Here is a 17,404-nt window from a genome sequence, read left to right as displayed (position 1 = left end):
TTAATGAATTATAAACGGATCGTAGATGGATTAAATTAAATAATCTATTTATTAATTAGATCGGATTTGAATTTTAAAATCTGACTTATTTAAATAAACAAACTAAATTCGAATTCAGCATTATGGCTCAATCCGTATCTGATCTGATCCATTTATATCTGATCCAATCCGATTGCCATCCCTTCAGTTCAATGCTCAGATAGATAGATATCACATAAAACAGAACTATAGGGATATGGATTTCGAAAGACGTGGTGGAGCTACCACTGCTATGTGCAGATATCTATCATTACAATATAGCCTCCTTCCACCGGCAGTCCGCATATAAAGGGGAAACGGAGAGGCACAACTCTTAGTCCAAACCCCAGAATTAGGCATACAAGTCCCATGGGCAACGCAGGCACACCAGCAAAGCAAAAGCAAAACCCTTTTCCTCCACTGCTGCTACTCTTTTGCCCTTTTGGCCCCACTCCCACCCTTCAAAGAGAAAGACATCAATACTCTCCCATGCTCTAACCATGTAGCATGATACTATAGTCTTTTCATAGGCATCACTGTCTTATGGTTATACAGACAGAAAAAAATAGCAAAAATTAACTTAACAGAAACTTTTACTAGATTACCTTGTCTTTTATTTCTCTGGAGGTAGTTTCAAGATAACTGTTTTGGCACTTCTAGTCATCAAATTTCTGTATCCCAGGCATATCATCTCCGCTCCGACGGATTTCGGGTATTTAACAGCTTCATCAAGAATGGCAGGAGTATCCAACAGCTCTCCTCCATGTATAATTCCTGATATGCATAGAAACAGTACATGTACTAAACTAATAAAAAAGAATCATACCCTATGTGAGTACGTTAATGTGTACAGGAGGTCGGTTGGGGTTTCGGTGAGTGTGGGGCGGTGGGGGCGGGGTGGGGGGGTGGTGTGGTGTGGGGGGGGGGGGTTGATGTGGCCATCGCACAACATCCCATGTTCTCAGTGCAACAAACATCTAACAACACGAGAGTTAAATACCTCTCAGCCAAAAATATGAAATTACAAATATAACGGTAGGTTATTTAAAACATCAACATGCTTGGTCATCATTCTGTTGTGAAAGCCAAGTTGAAAAACGATTTTTTTTAAATGTTTCATTATTCAGTCCTTTGGATTATTTGTGATAAAAATTAATAATTCAAAATCCAATATTTCTTTCTATAGAATTAAGTATTAATCCTTTTTAAAAAAAAAAAAAAAAAACATGTGCGCATTGGAACATTAAATCTTCAAACAACGAATTTTAAGAAAAAAAATTAAGATGGCACATACAATTAAGACAACCCTATACTATTAACAATAATAGAAAATCGACACAGAAAGATAATAAAGAAATGGGAGAGGATATACAGAGAGAGTGAAAAATCACTTAACAAACTTGCTTCAGTTGGTAGTGCGCGATGTTTCCAACATTCATTATTATCTCCCAAATATCCTTCGCTCTTTAAAATCTCTTCAAATTAACTGCAATGTAAATTCTCACCTCTTCAAAACTGAGGATGACCCAAAACCCAAAAAAGGGGATCCCCTCTCAATGAATCAAATCTGTGGACTTCAACCGCACATCCAGAGAATAAAAATAACAACAAAATTCAACAAGAATTGAGGATTAAAGCATCAAAATCCAGCATTTTTTTTAAAAAAACTTGTAAATAAAAGAAGGCAACAGTAATAAAGAGCGTGAAGTGGTGGGGGGGTAGCATACGTGATAACCCAGAAGAAGACGGCAAGGCAAACACACTTCCTGCAGATGTTGTAACATGTTGTAACAACTTGAGAATGATGGCGCCCATGGCATGCTGCTCTATATTATCTCCTTCCTTTGATCCTAGTTCGCAATCAATTAAGTTCTCCTCGAATTCAATAATAAGACTATGATTGGGCAAAAGAAAGAGCATAATTTCCGTCTAAATCCCTGTATGCACGCATGTCAGAATGAAACTGTATATTAAAACAGATATGTGAAGGGAGAAAAAAGATGGAGAAAAGGTGACTCTCTCATCACATTTTCCAACATAAACGCTACTCAAACAAGCAAAAAGTTACAAGATTCAAACTTTAGCGAACTTATATATGTATTCTGAGAAAAAAAAATGAAAATTAGAAGTCTGAAAATTAGAAGTCTGAGCTTATCATGCCCTAAATAGCAAGCAGGACACCAAGAACCAAGGAAAAGAATCCAGATCCTTGGCAAAAAAAATGCAACCTTCCCCCAAAATCACATCAGAAAAAGTAGAAATAAGAACAGATAAGAAAAAATTTCTACTAAAAGAACATTGGCAAAAGTGAGATAAGAAGTCAGAGAATCAAACCTGATACCACAAGGTTAACAATCAAGGCATCGAGTGCTTGCAGTAAAACCTTGAAATGGAGGAGGGAGAGTTCAAAATCAGAGCATTGATGCACTTTCTGGATGAATTCGAAGAGCTCTTTCACCAAAACATGAGGAGAATGAGGAGAAGAAGATGGAAAAACACCAAAACCAGAGTTCACGCCAAGAGACACAGGAAGATAGGGACAGATGAGGAAGGAACCTTTGAGAGGCAAATGGCTAACTCTAGGTTAGGTTTTTTGTTCCCTTTAATTAACCCAGGTTTTCTTTCTCTCTTTCCGTTTTCCTTCTCATATTTTAAGCTTTCATCTGATTTGATTAGTAATAATTAAGTGAATTAATGACTACAGGACAATGGAGGAGATCTACCTTGAAGGCCCGTTCTTTGGAGGGTAAATAACTTATCTAGGAATATCTATTTTCTTTGGTAAGTGTCTTTCAAATAATGTTTAAACCAAAAAATAATTTACCCATATTCTTTTATACATTGAAAAATGGCTCCGAAATCTATCATTCATATTCTTTTGCATTACTACTTTCATAGGTAAGTTGCTAGGATTTATCTATATGTCCCATAATACCCTTTGTTATATAAATATATCTATTATATATATTATAATTTATATTATATATAATTTAACATATCATAATATATAATATAATATAAATAATATATTTTATTTTACTATAATACTATATATTATAATGTACTATATGATATTATATATTATAATATATTATATAATATTATTATATATTATATAATAATGATAAATTATCTTATACTAATGGATTAATTATAACAAAACAATAAATATACTATATTAGCATAATAACATATTATTATATAATAATAAATATTATATTATTAAATTATATATTAATGTGTTAGGTTATATTATATAACATGATACATAATAATATATAATATTATATAGAAAATATATATTATATTATAATGTATCATATTATAATATATATTATATAATTATTATATTATTATCATATGGTTAGGGATATTTTAGGAACAAAATAAAAAGTTTTTTTTTGGCTAATGGGAAAATGATTTATTCACCTCCCGGATGGATAAGACTATTCTCTCATTACATGTATAAATGCTATCCATAAGAAAATAACTTATCTATTTAAAGAAATATAAGAACATGGTAAGTTGGTCAATGAGAAAGTTGACCAACTTTCCTATGGCATTTACCCACCAAGAAACGAACCCTAAGGGAAAAGAGGATTTTGGGCCTTGGATTGAAGGCCTCTGGAATTGGGATCTCACATGGATTCCAAATCAAGGGACAGCCATCAAACCTTAGACTGCTTGTGGGGACTATCAGAGAGAGGTTGGCATGTGGGAGATCATGGTTCCTGTGTCTGCATTGGCGAGAGCATTTAATGGTTTCGGTCAGGTACTCAAGTGGGTTGTGAAATAAAATTTAGTACCCTGACAGCCAAAATAAAGTTGGCCTTTTTTTTCCACATTATATTATGGCACAAGTGGTAGCATGTGCGATCTAGATGAGAGGATAGCATCATATTCTTTTAATTTTATTTACAGACGCAGATATATACATATACATATGTATAACTCCTTGATTTTTTTTTTCTTTTTGTTTGAAAATGGGAGGAATTCAAGAAGTTAAGAAAGAGAAAGGGTATTTATTCCTCATGGATTTGCTGATTTCTAGAGAGAGTCCATTTCTATAAAATCACATTTCTTTGGATAAGATTCATAGTTCTTTGGATGAAATAGTGTTTATCTTAGTAATCACCCCCCTGTGTGCAGCAAATTTGAATATTGGATGGTACATCATATATTTTGAGCTTGAATAATGATAGTGCATGTTAGTCTCCCTAATGGAAGGACATATCGAGGGGCCAAGTAAGCTGAAAATTATGGGAGAGTATCTACTATGATTCTTGTTTGGGAGAGAATCTGATTTGACCACGACTTTTATATTCTATGCATCTGGAAGCATATAACCAACCATGAAACATTAAAAAAAAAAAAAAAAAGAGGAAAAAAACATAGATAGTTGATGTACTATGTGATGGAATTTATTTGCTCATAACAGATAGCAACTTCTATAAGAAGAATAACAAATCTATTTTCTAACTTTTTGATTGCCAATTACCTTAACAATATTTATTAAATTCAAATATTTATTAAACAACATCATCAATAAATATTTATTAAATGTAAGTCAACCTACAAGTTAGTCCTTCTCCAAGAAACTAAAGAAATATATTTTACTTAGTAAACATTGTCTTTTAAAAAAAAGGTTAGTAAATATTTATTTGAGCTAGTAATGTCACTGGTTCAATTCCTTCACGACACAGATAGATTTAAAACTTGGGTACCAAAGGTAGATTTAAAACTTGGGTACCAAAGGTTCAAAAACGAACCCAAACAATGTGATCTTTTAATATGCATTTCCTATTTCTCATTACATTTGCTAGTAGATCACCAATGTAAATTTATTATCTGATTCTCCAAAAGAACAAATATGATAATCCACAATTAATTAGGGATTAGAGAGAGAGAGAGAGGCTGTTTCGGGATAGTTGGTTTACTTACTTTAGTAAATCATGATTAGGGTGCAAATGAAGCAAGCCAGGCACTTTATATAAAAGATTTGATCGAGCTCACCCTGAGCCAGCCAAGTTTTAGATAAGGTGCTCAAGCTCGCCTGCTCATGAGTGTCAAGACTCAAGACAGTCACAAGCTTTAATTACTGCTTGAACTTCACTGTATCCTACCTCAGCTAAGCACAGACTCAAACAAGCCACTATCAAGTCAATTACAAGCATTTAGTGAACAACTTGGGTCATTTGCAGCCCAAACTATGACGGTTGTGACTCAAGACTGAGGTCCAAATTCTTGAAATCCATCATCCAAGATTCAATCTTGGAATCTTCGATTTTTAAGGAGAGGGTTGTGACATTGGGACAAAACCAAATTTACCATTGAGAGAAGTTATCCTAGTTCCGGTTTGATTGATCAACACCTAGACTAGGCCCAGATGTAGAATAGAAGTTTATTAAGATGCAATATAAACAAATTGATCAAACATTTATACATTCAATAACAGATACGATAATCAGATACAGTGCAAGTACTGGAAGAGAAAGGGCCAAAATACTGTACCAACAATTACCTGGCTTCTCTTCCCCAAGCAATGGTTAAGAACTGCACTTCTTCACCCCATCTGCAATTACACATTTATCAGGCTCTTAGAATGGTGAAGTTGCAATAGACTAAAAACATGAATATTGCTTCAGCAAAATAGATAGTATGCAAAAAGATTACATCATGGTTTGTTGTACCACCCCATACTGTCTGGTACGGGGTGTACCATACCATACCGGTATGTGTACCACTCCATCCCGACACCACCATACCATACTACACAATGATACTACAATAGGATTTTACTGGTATGGGGTCCAGTATCAAGATGGCAAATCTTAGTTCATTACAGGCCTGCTTCAATGTATGTCCATCAATTGTCAACAAACCAATGAAAGCTCTAAACCACCAAGGAATACTGTTGACCAAAGCACCTTAGAAATGAGCAAAGTCCCAAACCAAGCCATGAGATCATCTCTGCCAAACCCAATGTTGACAATAGATCGGCATATGCTTAAATCACTTTCCCTTCCAAATCAAATCTGTAATAATCAAGGCATGCTTGGTGCAAAACAAACGAAGAAGATGATGAAGATATCCAAGACACAATCAGGGTCCCATGCATAGGATGTTGAATGCAACCACTAACACATCGATTGTGATGGTAATGAAGTATATGCAACAACCTGTATAATGCAATCACCATGTCTGTTATTTGTCCTAATAGCAGGTCAACAGGTTAGTTGTTCTCATAAGGTCCACGAAAATTGTTATATCAATGAATAATGCATTGATGGCTTAATGATGCAGTTGTAATGCTCAAATCAGGATTTTTTCCAATGTCTGTTCCTGAAAAGAAAAACCTTAAATATCATGAAGTCTTTTATCTAAAGATAGCAAATACACACACGTAAAAACAAACAAATAAATAGATATGCACCAAGGCGAAAATGATAGTTAGGGGCCTGATCAGTATTCTTGCTGTTTCAAGTTTTTTTTCCTCTACAAATTAATGATATACCCTATGGAGTTGATGTGGAAGATATATTTGCACAAATTTCTTCTATTCCTAGCTTTTATTTCACTCTTTTTGAAAACACTAGATTGTTGCTACCAAAAGCTCTAAAGATTTCACAAACAATTTGGGAATAAAAGTGTGTTTCATCATACATTTTGTTCAGCCAACTTCATTTTTTCTTGGGTTTTTGAAATACCAATTGGGCCCCAAATTCATAATAGAAAACACTTATACTTGCTCCTTGTAGAGCAATCTCCTATTATGTATCAGTGACAGGTTAGAGCTGTTTGTACCTACTTCAAATGTGGGCTAAGTTTCCACCATAGATGCTCCAGCTAAGTCTGCCTAAGAGAATGAATAATAGCTCATCACAGCTAACATATCTTATAAACATCTGAATTTTTTTAAAGAATATGATCAGCTCAAGTAATTATGCAACATGTTGAAATAATTGCAGTTACTGACATATTTCCTGTCAATCTTCATGAGAGAAGCGACTCCTTAAATATAGTAATTTTTCCTATCAAATAAGAAGCATGCTGAATACTACATCTTTTTAATATTTTATATCGATAAAACCACTTTTGGATTCTCTTAACAGGAAATCTAGTGAAGGGCAACCAAAGGCACACAATCTCAGACAAAATATTTGTTTAACGGGACCATATCAACAAATGACAATCCTATTTATTTAAAACAGAAAGTCTTGCTATGCCTTCTCAAGTTATTGCTATAATTAGGATCTTTTGTCGCAGGATGAATCCTCCCTTGACCATCAGTTGCAAGGCCTCCTCTGTAATAACACAGAATAAACTAGTGTACCACCACAACCTTTATATAGAAAGCATCCTGGACACTAAGGATCAGATTTTCTTGAAATATCAAACTTAGTACTAAGGAAAAATTCCATCTCTTTATCAACTTTTCTGCGAGTGTTAGAAAGATCCCAATGCATCTCTAATAGCTTCACTTTGATAAAATTCTCTTCCAATGCACCGACTATATATGGACTACAACATAAACAAAAAATGAACGAATTGTCTCAGCCTACACAATTAATGGCTGGTATATGCAATCTACTTCTAAGGTTCAGACCACCAAAAGTCCCTTCCAATCATAGATTGACACCTCTTTTCCACAACCTTCATCTATCACTAGTTAATTACTAGTGAAGTTAGAATTCCAGACATATGGAGTGGTAAAGGAGGTGGCTCATTAGCAAGTTTGGCCAGCTAGTTTCCCTAGTTCAAAATATAAAAGAAGCCTGGAATAGAGCAATACGTGGTTTACAATGCAAATGGCTAAGCTTATAGTTGCATTCCCCTCCCTAATATGCTATATAACCTCAAACATTTTTCTCTTTTTACCTTTTCCATAATAAAAAACATATTCTGGAAAGAGGGATGAAAATGTATTTGATTTGCTATGATTATATCTACTCAAAAGACATTAGAAGACTTGGGAGAAATACCAAGACTTGGGAGAAATACCTTGTTGACTCCCTTGGCAATCCGTTCCACTGCAATGCCCCTTAAAGGTGGGACCATTCTTCTCAAAAACCTTAAGAAGTAAAAAATTTGAAGGCCATTGTTAAATGAAATACCTGAATAGATTCAAGCAGAGAATTGAAGCAGGTATATTTGGACAAAAATAACTGGTGTTAGAATTATAAATCCCACTTAAACAAGGCTATGACAGGTTTATTTGCCATAATTTTGAGAACGCAGCAGCACATTACGTTGCATAATTTGGACCCAAACAAATCCAGTGAATTTGTTGCCCACCTACCCCTGCAAAAATTACTTGAACATATTTCAATGGACCAGAAATGATGTGGTTGGAAACAAATTACAAAAGCATGTGATAAATCATAAATGTCTGTAGTGGTGGACCTCATTATCTGAAGGAAATTATATACTCAAAAGAGATGCTATCACATCCTCTGGAGTAGTGAGCTTCCACCTGGAGTAGTGGTGGACCCATGCAGAAAGATGATAACGATGATGATGCAAACATAAGCCATTAGCATTTTTTAATACTACTGTATCATTTCTGAGACTAATAATTCCTATATCATTAGAGTACACAAATACTATCTATATCTCTTTTGATGGGGTCTTAGCTCAAGCCAAAGATTTTCCAGCAAAGTGCAGCCTACAAATATATACCTGAGAGTCTGAGACCTCATCAAGGCTCATATATGGCTTACAGTACATGAGTATAACATATAGGTGGAACTTCCGGCCTATTTTTTGATGTACAAACCAAACATACAACTATTTTATACTTCTCACCATTACTGCATGCCTGCAATACCAGAAGGAAAACACCCACGCCCTAGCTAGATGCAACTAAAAGGCATAACTTTACCAAACAGTGCTATATCTATGTTATAGATACATTTGAAGACTGGGAGTTGTAAAACATGTTTCATCCCTTCCAAGTGCCTCTTAATACATCATCCCCGAAAGACTGGATATGCATCGAAAGATGGCATGCACATTGATAGATAGCATTCTTCTCCATGAAACCACATCATATGACAAATTGAAGTTCATCAATAAGGAGGATATCAAAATAGAATGTGTTCATGCTTTGATAGAAGATAGAACCATAAAATTTATGCAAGTCCCCATCTCAAGCAGATGAGACTTGCAGGAGGATTGTGAAGAATTGAAGCAGGTCTGTAGTGTCAGGTAATTAAAGTGCCAGGCTCATTTAATCTAGGGCATAACAGGTTTATTTACAGTACCATATGTAAACAGTGTAGTTACATATGTGCTCCTATAATTTGGCCTAAGTGGATCCCACTTGAGTTTGTTGTCCATTTAACCCCCTGCAAAGCATACTTCCTTAAGAATATTTCAAACGGCAAGAAATGGTATGGCGGGAAACAAATTTAAAGAGCATGTAACAGATGCTAATTGTAGATCTTTTTACTTTGGAAAAACCATATACCGTGAAAAGATGATATAATATTTGGTGTGGGAACCATCTGGAATTAGCCAAGCACCTATTTTACTTGACAAAGCAATAGAATTCTAGATGTTGGGAAAGTCATTATAGTCATTTACCAGCATTAGAGGTGCAAACTTTGGTATTAGATTATTGTCATGGGTCATATTCATTTGGACTTTGGTCTTGTATTGCGCAACGCTTAGTCCCTGGTTGGCTATTTTAATGATGCTACTCTTTGGCTCTCCACCGATTTTCCAAACCATCCCGAATTGGACGGTTTGGCCCATGCCGAATTGTACCGGCGAAAATCAGTCTAGTTCTAGCATAGAAAATGGCACGGTGGCCGTCTCGAAGGGAGGGAGAAGAAAGAGAGGAAGAGAGAGGGGGGAGGAGGGGGAGAGGAAGAGCTCTTGCCGAGCTTGATAAGGGTAGAGGGAGGAAAAGACCGAAGGATAAAGAGGGGGGAGATCCTCTTTACCAAGTGCCCGGAGATCGTCGGAGGTCTTTGGATAGACGGCGACACCACCACAACATCTCCGACAGCTAGAGAGCGAGTGGCGAGGGCGGCTGAGGCTGGAGAAGCCGAGGAGGGCCTTTGCCCTCCTCCACTGCGAAATAGGGGTTCGCCCCGTGTTTTTTTCGATTTTATTTGCACGAAGCCAGCAACTACATTGCCGACTTCTCCGTATTTTATTCTTTTTTATAATTTCAGTTGAAGTCAGCAGAATAAGGGCGAACCTCTGTTCCGCAATAGAGGCCCTCCTCGACTCCTCCAGCCTTGACTGCCCTTGCCCCTCGTTTGCCTGCCGTCGGAGATATCACGGTAGCATCGCCATCCATCCAAAGACCTCCGACGGCCTCCAGACACCAAGAAGGATTCCCTCTCTTTCTCCTTCGGTCCTTCCCTCACTCCATCCTTACTGAGCTCGATAAGAGCTCGGATGGCCTCCAACGGCCTACAGTGACTGTTGAAAGCTCTCTCTTCCTCTCCTCTCCTTCTCCCCCTCCCTCTCTCTCTTCCTCTCTTTCTTATCCCTCTCTCCTTCTCTACCCTATCGTATCGGTCCGACATGGACCGGTATGAAACCGTACCGAACCATACCGCCGACCAGCCAACACAGCATTTGATTCCGATTTAGCGGTCTTTGCTCTACCACCTGCTTGGCCCAATAGGCTAAGGCACAAAAGAAGGCCTAATGTAGTACTTTGTGGCCAGTTTGGGTGATCTATTTTATCCAAAAAAAAAAAAAAGAGAACACATAAAGCCAGATATACCAAGTTAATATTGGTGCTTATAGACTTTGGCATGTAAAGAAATTCCTTTTCAGAGGATGTTAAGGGTTCTCGGTGATAGGGCCAAAGTACTGCAAAATTCTTGGAATTTTCATCTTAAGAAAATAATGTCCATGTTAATTTCCACTAGCAGTAGTCAAAAGGAATCAAACATATGAAAAGCCACCAACATGTGCAATGATGAAACCCATCATCCCTATAACATTGCCAACTTAACAAGCTGACATATTACCCAATCCTTCAAGATGCATGTGGTCCAAGCATAGCTTAGCTAAGAATAATATAAAAGATTATGACTACATACCACAAAAAATATGCGACTGGTCACAGTTAAACAAGTATATACACACACACATACAATTTGATGAGAGAACATATGGATAAAAAAAAATTATCTATTGCCCAACGAGTTGTCAAGCAGTTGTTTTTCCAGACATACAACAAAGTAGCCTCTGTAAATTAATTAGCAGTCCAACTTAAAATACCTGTTAACATTGTGTTGGAGCCACCATAAATACACCAAATCTTAGTAGCCATACCACCTTTAGTCTTAGGGTTTAGATAGTTGGTCCCATGGTAAGAAAACAACTCTTAAAAAATATGAATAAGTCTTGCTTGATCAAAAACACAGATAAACAGAGAAAACCGTTGATGTCCAAGAAGCAATAAGTACTTTGTTACTACCATGCAATAAATATAAAAATAGAATGGAAGGGCATTATACCTGCCTATTAGAAGGAAAACTACAAAGATAACATATATATTTTTAACAAATGTAATATATGTATATTATGAACCTGAATTAAGAACATATAGATAGTGGCAAATGGCAATACATTAGCAAATAGATAATATAATTTTTCATAATAAATGTCACACAAGAACAAATGAAGTACAAACTTTGCACATTTCATATTTTGAAGGAGAATGTGTATGAAAAGATTTTTTTTTCCAACAAGCTACAAAAAGAGAAATGCGTTTAAGCTTACCATGCCAACTTAAATACAAACTTTGCACATTAACATACTTTAAAGGAGAACATGTAACAAAGGATTTTTTTTCCCTCAAGATAACAAAGAGAGAAATATGTTTAAGCTTACAATGCCAACTAACTCAGCTGGCTGGCATTGCAATTACACAATCATATTGGCCTTCCATTTTGTTTTCCTCCATATTTTCAAATCTGAGTTTAGCTTAAGGATATGCATTTCTATATTTGCTATCTTTGGTTGACAATACATCACATGTATTTATCACCTTTTATCATGCTTGTGGTGAGTATTTAGACCCTTTATATCATTGTTCATGTGACCAACAACAAAATAATCATGTACTTGCCTTATAATTACTTCACTTATGTCACATGTCATCTGACAATCCCAAAATACACAAGAATACTTCATCTAGCTGTTTCAGTCTTACTGAAAATGTTTTCGGAACTGCTCTAGTACTATGTATAGGACAAGCTAACAAAACTAATCATTCTATGGTTGCTTTAAGCCCTAGATTTCTTATTGAGATCATCTTCATTTGTATTTTTAATGAAAGTGCATTCAAATGATTTCTTTAGTCCTTAGTAACACCCATTCGAATTATTGTACCATCAATTAGCACCACAAAACAATGAGCATACATCATGATGCTTCCTACAAGGTTTTAAATTGATGCAGGCATCACATGGGCAGCCAGGGGTTGGTCAGCACATAGGCGTGCAAGATGGATGCCTGACCACCACCACCCCTGCACCAAAGGCTACAGCAGAACCACCAACACCAGTTGCGCTGCAGACACAACTAGCAGTCCACTCTCCTTAACATGAAAGATGCACAAACAAACAGTTACATATACATCAATAGAAAAACTCCCTTGTTCAATTCTTACCAAATTAACTGGAGGCCCATCCATCACATTACCTTTTCCATTTTTGTTGTCATATCTAGGCATCTCTGTTAGATGCCTATAAAGTGCCTTAGGACCCAAAAAGCATGGCCTTCATAGTCAGTCTCTTTTTGTCTGGAAAAAAAGAACATAATTACGGAACCAACCTAGTTGCTCTCATAAACTCCCATGATTATGTTGGATATTGTAGTGAACATCTCACCCTTCTACACCCTCTTCAACAGCTCCTTATTAATTGGACCAATATGACAAATGTGTTATTATTATTATCTTAAATGTATTATTCAAAAAGAATCCTTATTTACTCAACAATCGTTATTTACTCGACAAGCCTTATTTACTCAACTGTTAAGCATACTTGCCAATTCCTAACTCATTTTGTTTCACTTTAATTGCATTATAATCACTCTAATGGGTTTTCATTGGCATGTATATATTCCTACTCTTCCTTCCCCTTTTCATTAATATTTTTGAACTTTTTCTTAAGCATAATCTATTCCTGGGATTTTTCTAAGACAAAGTATACATATAAAGTTAACTAACTTCTTGCATAAATTGCTGTCATTCACTAAACTAAAATTTTTTAATTAATATTTTTCCAACTGTAGAATTTATTATACCAATATCCCTATTATTAGTTTCAAATAACTTTTCATGGACCATCTATGAGACCATTTTTTCACCCCCAATTTTCCATGCCAATATGTCTTCAAACTATAACATGAACAATGTTTCTTAATTTCTTATCATCATAGTAACTTCTCAAGTCCATACCATGTTTACTTGCTATGTACCTTCAATTTTACCTCTTTTAAATTAATGCACTTCCCCTTCAAGGTCACCACCACTAAGACAACTGCTTCTTGTTCCATCTTCACACAACCAATACACGCAAGCATCTTACTCATTTTAAAATTTAACAAGGTAAATTCGTAATTTGTGTCCCAGCTGATCCACTCCCACAATATATTAAATGGTCATTTATGTTCTTCAAATACGTATCCACCAATATTGCATAATGGGTCTTATTGTAAAATCATTTATTTTGTTCCTCATTACTTCCACAGCTTGACATTTGCATCTCTATTATCTTTCTCTGCAAAGGTATTCAAGTTTCTATCAATAAAAATAATTCTCTTTCATTCAAACATACATCTAGACAAACAATAATTTTCACGATGGCATACAAAACATATGTTCTGCATATACATTTACCCAACAATTACAAATTTAGCTAACGAGTGACCATGGCAAAATCATTTACCTTATTAACAGAATTGGACAATGACCTTAAATCATAATAGGCATCTGCATATGAAACAAGCCCTAAGCAAACAAAGTTTGAGAACAGCATTAAACTAAGGCCATGTATAACAGTAGAATCAAACATGCAAAATTGTCAGACTATTATAAATAACTATTACAATATGGATTTGGATTTCAATAAATTGGTTGTTCAATGAACTTGTGGAGGAAAGGTGTACTAGATTATTGGAAGTTTTCAAGCACTCTTCATTTAGCACTTGAAATAGTTGAGAATTAAAGTGCTCTTACTCGCTTTAAAATGTTTAAATATAGCACTCCAAGTTCAGCACCTTAGCCAAAACAAGCATGACATACACATGAGTGGGTGCCACATATTCTGGTGTCACATCCAAGTGTGATAAGTTTCAAAGGTCCAGTGCCATAAAAACTTCAACTCCGATAATATTTAGAGTTTAGACCTTTTAAAGTGCAGATCAGAAGCTTCAGTCAAATTGATACAAATGGATAATCATTTTATGTGGTAAATCATTATCTATATCAAAGAATCTATATATCTTTCAAATTTTCAGAAATAATTATGTATCTGAACTTAAATTAGGCATATTGCTACTTATATATCTAAAACTACTTTTAAAATCTCATGAGTTTCTTGGATGCATTGAAATCAAGACTTACATTAGAATCACAAAAACTGGATATATACATGATTGTAGCTGCCACAAGTATAAAGGAAGATTAAGTCAATGCAGCGAATAGTGAAAGCAAAGTTTGTAAGCAGAATGTACTCATTGTGCCGCCTAGACTTGGTCAATGAAAATGATTCACCAATCAAACATAAAGCTGACATGGTGTGGTTCATACTGTAACATCTCAGAATTCATCAAGAAGTATACTTTTTTCCTCACAAAACTCATAATGATTCTGATATCAACAACATATGGCAACATTAAAACACAGAACCCATACTCCAATAATATAATCTCTTTGATAATGCATCCATGTCAAAGATCATGAAGCAATAAAGTACGTAACCTCCAACAAAGCAAAAATGGCAGGTGTTCGGGGGGGGGGGGAGGCGGCAAAGTTATAATATTTTATCAATATAAAGTTGTAATAGAATCTTTGATAAGAATCATCTTCTCAGTCTCACTGAACTTAACTAATCAGAACCGTTCCAGCAAATTTCAACTTATCAGCAAGTAGCAACCGCTGAGCAAGTACTTGGTCATGAACCCATACATATGGGTTAATTGATAATTAAAGAATTGGCAGATGCCGGTAATTTCCTATTAAAAAGGATAAGTTGAAATGAATAAGGGATATTTAATGTCTAAAGGTTATTTAGAGGTCAAACAATGGACTTGTGACAATCCAACTTTTCAACCATACAACACCAAGATGGAAAACAGTCAGACTGAGAATGTGAGTTACAAACATTAAAAAGGTTCTTTTAGATACGATCTTTAATACGGAAACATCAAAGACTAACAGGAATCAGATAATTCCAAACATATGGGTCAAAGTTAGGAAGCCATATAAATTTCAAGAAAATCCAAAAGAAATCATCAGAAAGATGCTACCTGTAAGATGGCTACATCAAGACTTATAGGACATAAAGTAGCTGCAGGCATATGAGTCAATGTCAGGAAATTGTATAAATTTCAAGAAAACAAAAGAAATGATCATAAAGATACTAGTTTTAAGATAACGACATCAGTGACTTATAGGACTCACGTAATTGCAAACATCCGTATCAAAGCCAGGCTATCGTAGAAATTTCAAGAAACCCCAATAGGAATCATCAGAAAGAAAAGCAATATCAATGACTTATAGACTCACGTTACTGCAAGCATCTGTATCAAAGTTAGAAAATCATAAAGAACCCAAAAGAAATCATCAGAAAGATACTGGCTCTAAGATGGCAACAACATTGACTTGTAGGACCGAACTAGTTGCAAATAATGGTGTCAATGTAAGGAAATCATAGAAATTTCAAGAACCCAAAGAAATTATCAAAGATGCTTACATTCTTTAAGATGAGAAAATCAACGACTAATAGTATAACACTAAGTATTTCTACATACCAACACGTCAATAGAACTTCCTTGAGCTCAGTTCAACGATCAAGAAGCCATCAAACGAAAAAGTGTCCAATTCAACGATCAAGAATTCATCAAGCGAAAAAGAGCGGGGAAAGAAAATAAAAGAAAGCCAACTGTGGTGCGACAGGATTACAACGAAGGGGAATGAGAAAAAGGTAAAGAAACGAGGAGAGGGCAAATTAAATTAAATTTTAAAGGATAATTACAGTTTCGTGAGGAAGAATAAACCAAATCCCGCTGAAATTCTTGGCAACCGGGAGAAGAAACTTCTTGCTCAGTAAATAAATAAAATAAAACCCTAGATATCTTACCGCATTCGGGGAAGAGGGACCGAGGGAGTTCCGAAAGATGGGGACGAGAGGATGGGCTGGCCAAGAACGGAGCTCTCGTCACCGATCAAAGCCGTCGGACAGGAGACAGCACCTTCGTCGTAATGCCACCGGAAGACGCCGGAGAGGAGACGACACTTTCGTCGATCAAAGACGCCGGAGAGGAGAGACGCCGCCTTCGCCGCGAATCGCGAGTGTATGGAGTCGGTGATCCAGTGGAAGGTGACAGGGAGCGGGGGGTGTATTTATTGGGGAAGCTGTGGCGGTTGGAGTTTTAAGGTATCAACCGGGTTTAAATTATCCCAAACAGACCGGCTTGCAAGCGGGTCGGTGGTGGTGGGAAATACTGGGAATGAACTTATGCTGAGTGGGGGGAATCAACTTCGTAGAGTTAGAAGTCGGTGGTGGCCGGATGAAGTAGAGCAACAAAAATCAAAAAAAAAAAAAAATTATTATTTATATTTTTAATTTATTTCAAAAAAAATTAGTTTAAAAATTTAAGATATAAATTACTATTATAAAAAATATAAGTATGCATGTTAAAGAGTGGATGCTAGTATAAAAATTTACAAGTAAAACATCAACAGTTGAGGTGAAAATATGATTTACTAGTGAAAAGATACCAAAAGCAAATGCATGAGTGTGCCGACCTATATCAAGAAGTCAGAAGACAGAGGCGGAAGCTTCCTCCGAAGGTTGAATCTTCATTTGGAGATATATATATATATAAGGGAAAGAAGAAGAAGAAATGGTGCCAATAAAAATTTTTCTTTTTGCATAAAATAGTATTTATGTCCTACGTAATATCTTAATTACTGATTTTGATTGTCAATGGAAGTTACATGCCAAATGACTTAGTAGTTGATAAACCTTGAATTGTATTGTTGAAAACTTTAAGGTTAGAACTCTATTTATATTTTGAAGAATGCTTAAAATTATTATGGTGATTTAAAAAATTTGATACATGAATAGATACCCTCAGTAGATATTGCATATTTGAGATAATTTCTAAGTTAAAATTATGTTTG

The 17,404-nt window shown here is 35.6% G+C and overlaps 1 long non-coding RNA gene across 6 annotated transcripts; it reads right to left on the bottom strand.

Annotated features, from left to right (window-relative positions):
* Positions 1–215: 215 nt before the first annotated feature.
* On the bottom strand, positions 216–16,620 carry LOC105049047 (uncharacterized). Of its 6 annotated transcripts, XR_012139094.1 has the most exons (8): positions 16,359–16,620; positions 15,526–15,566; positions 13,944–14,005; positions 8,020–8,319; positions 5,540–5,590; positions 1,746–1,955; positions 624–792; positions 216–477 (listed from the first exon to the last, which is right to left on the bottom strand). It is a non-coding gene; the product is annotated as an uncharacterized lncRNA (long non-coding RNA). The 6 variants fall into 6 exon arrangements; XR_012139093.1 differs by lacking the exon at positions 13,944–14,005 and having other exon boundaries at positions 16,359–16,618; XR_012139095.1 differs by lacking the exons at positions 13,944–14,005; positions 15,526–15,566 and having other exon boundaries at positions 16,359–16,617.
* Between the last annotated feature and the right edge of the window lie 784 nt (positions 16,621–17,404).

The sequence above is a fragment of the Elaeis guineensis genome, chromosome 2 (assembly GCF_000442705.2).
Source record: "Elaeis guineensis isolate ETL-2024a chromosome 2, EG11, whole genome shotgun sequence".
In the NCBI taxonomy this organism is placed as follows: domain Eukaryota; kingdom Viridiplantae; phylum Streptophyta; class Magnoliopsida; order Arecales; family Arecaceae; genus Elaeis; species Elaeis guineensis.
The sequence above is the reverse complement of the archived record's forward strand: the minus strand, read 5'-3'. Positions and strand labels throughout refer to the sequence as shown.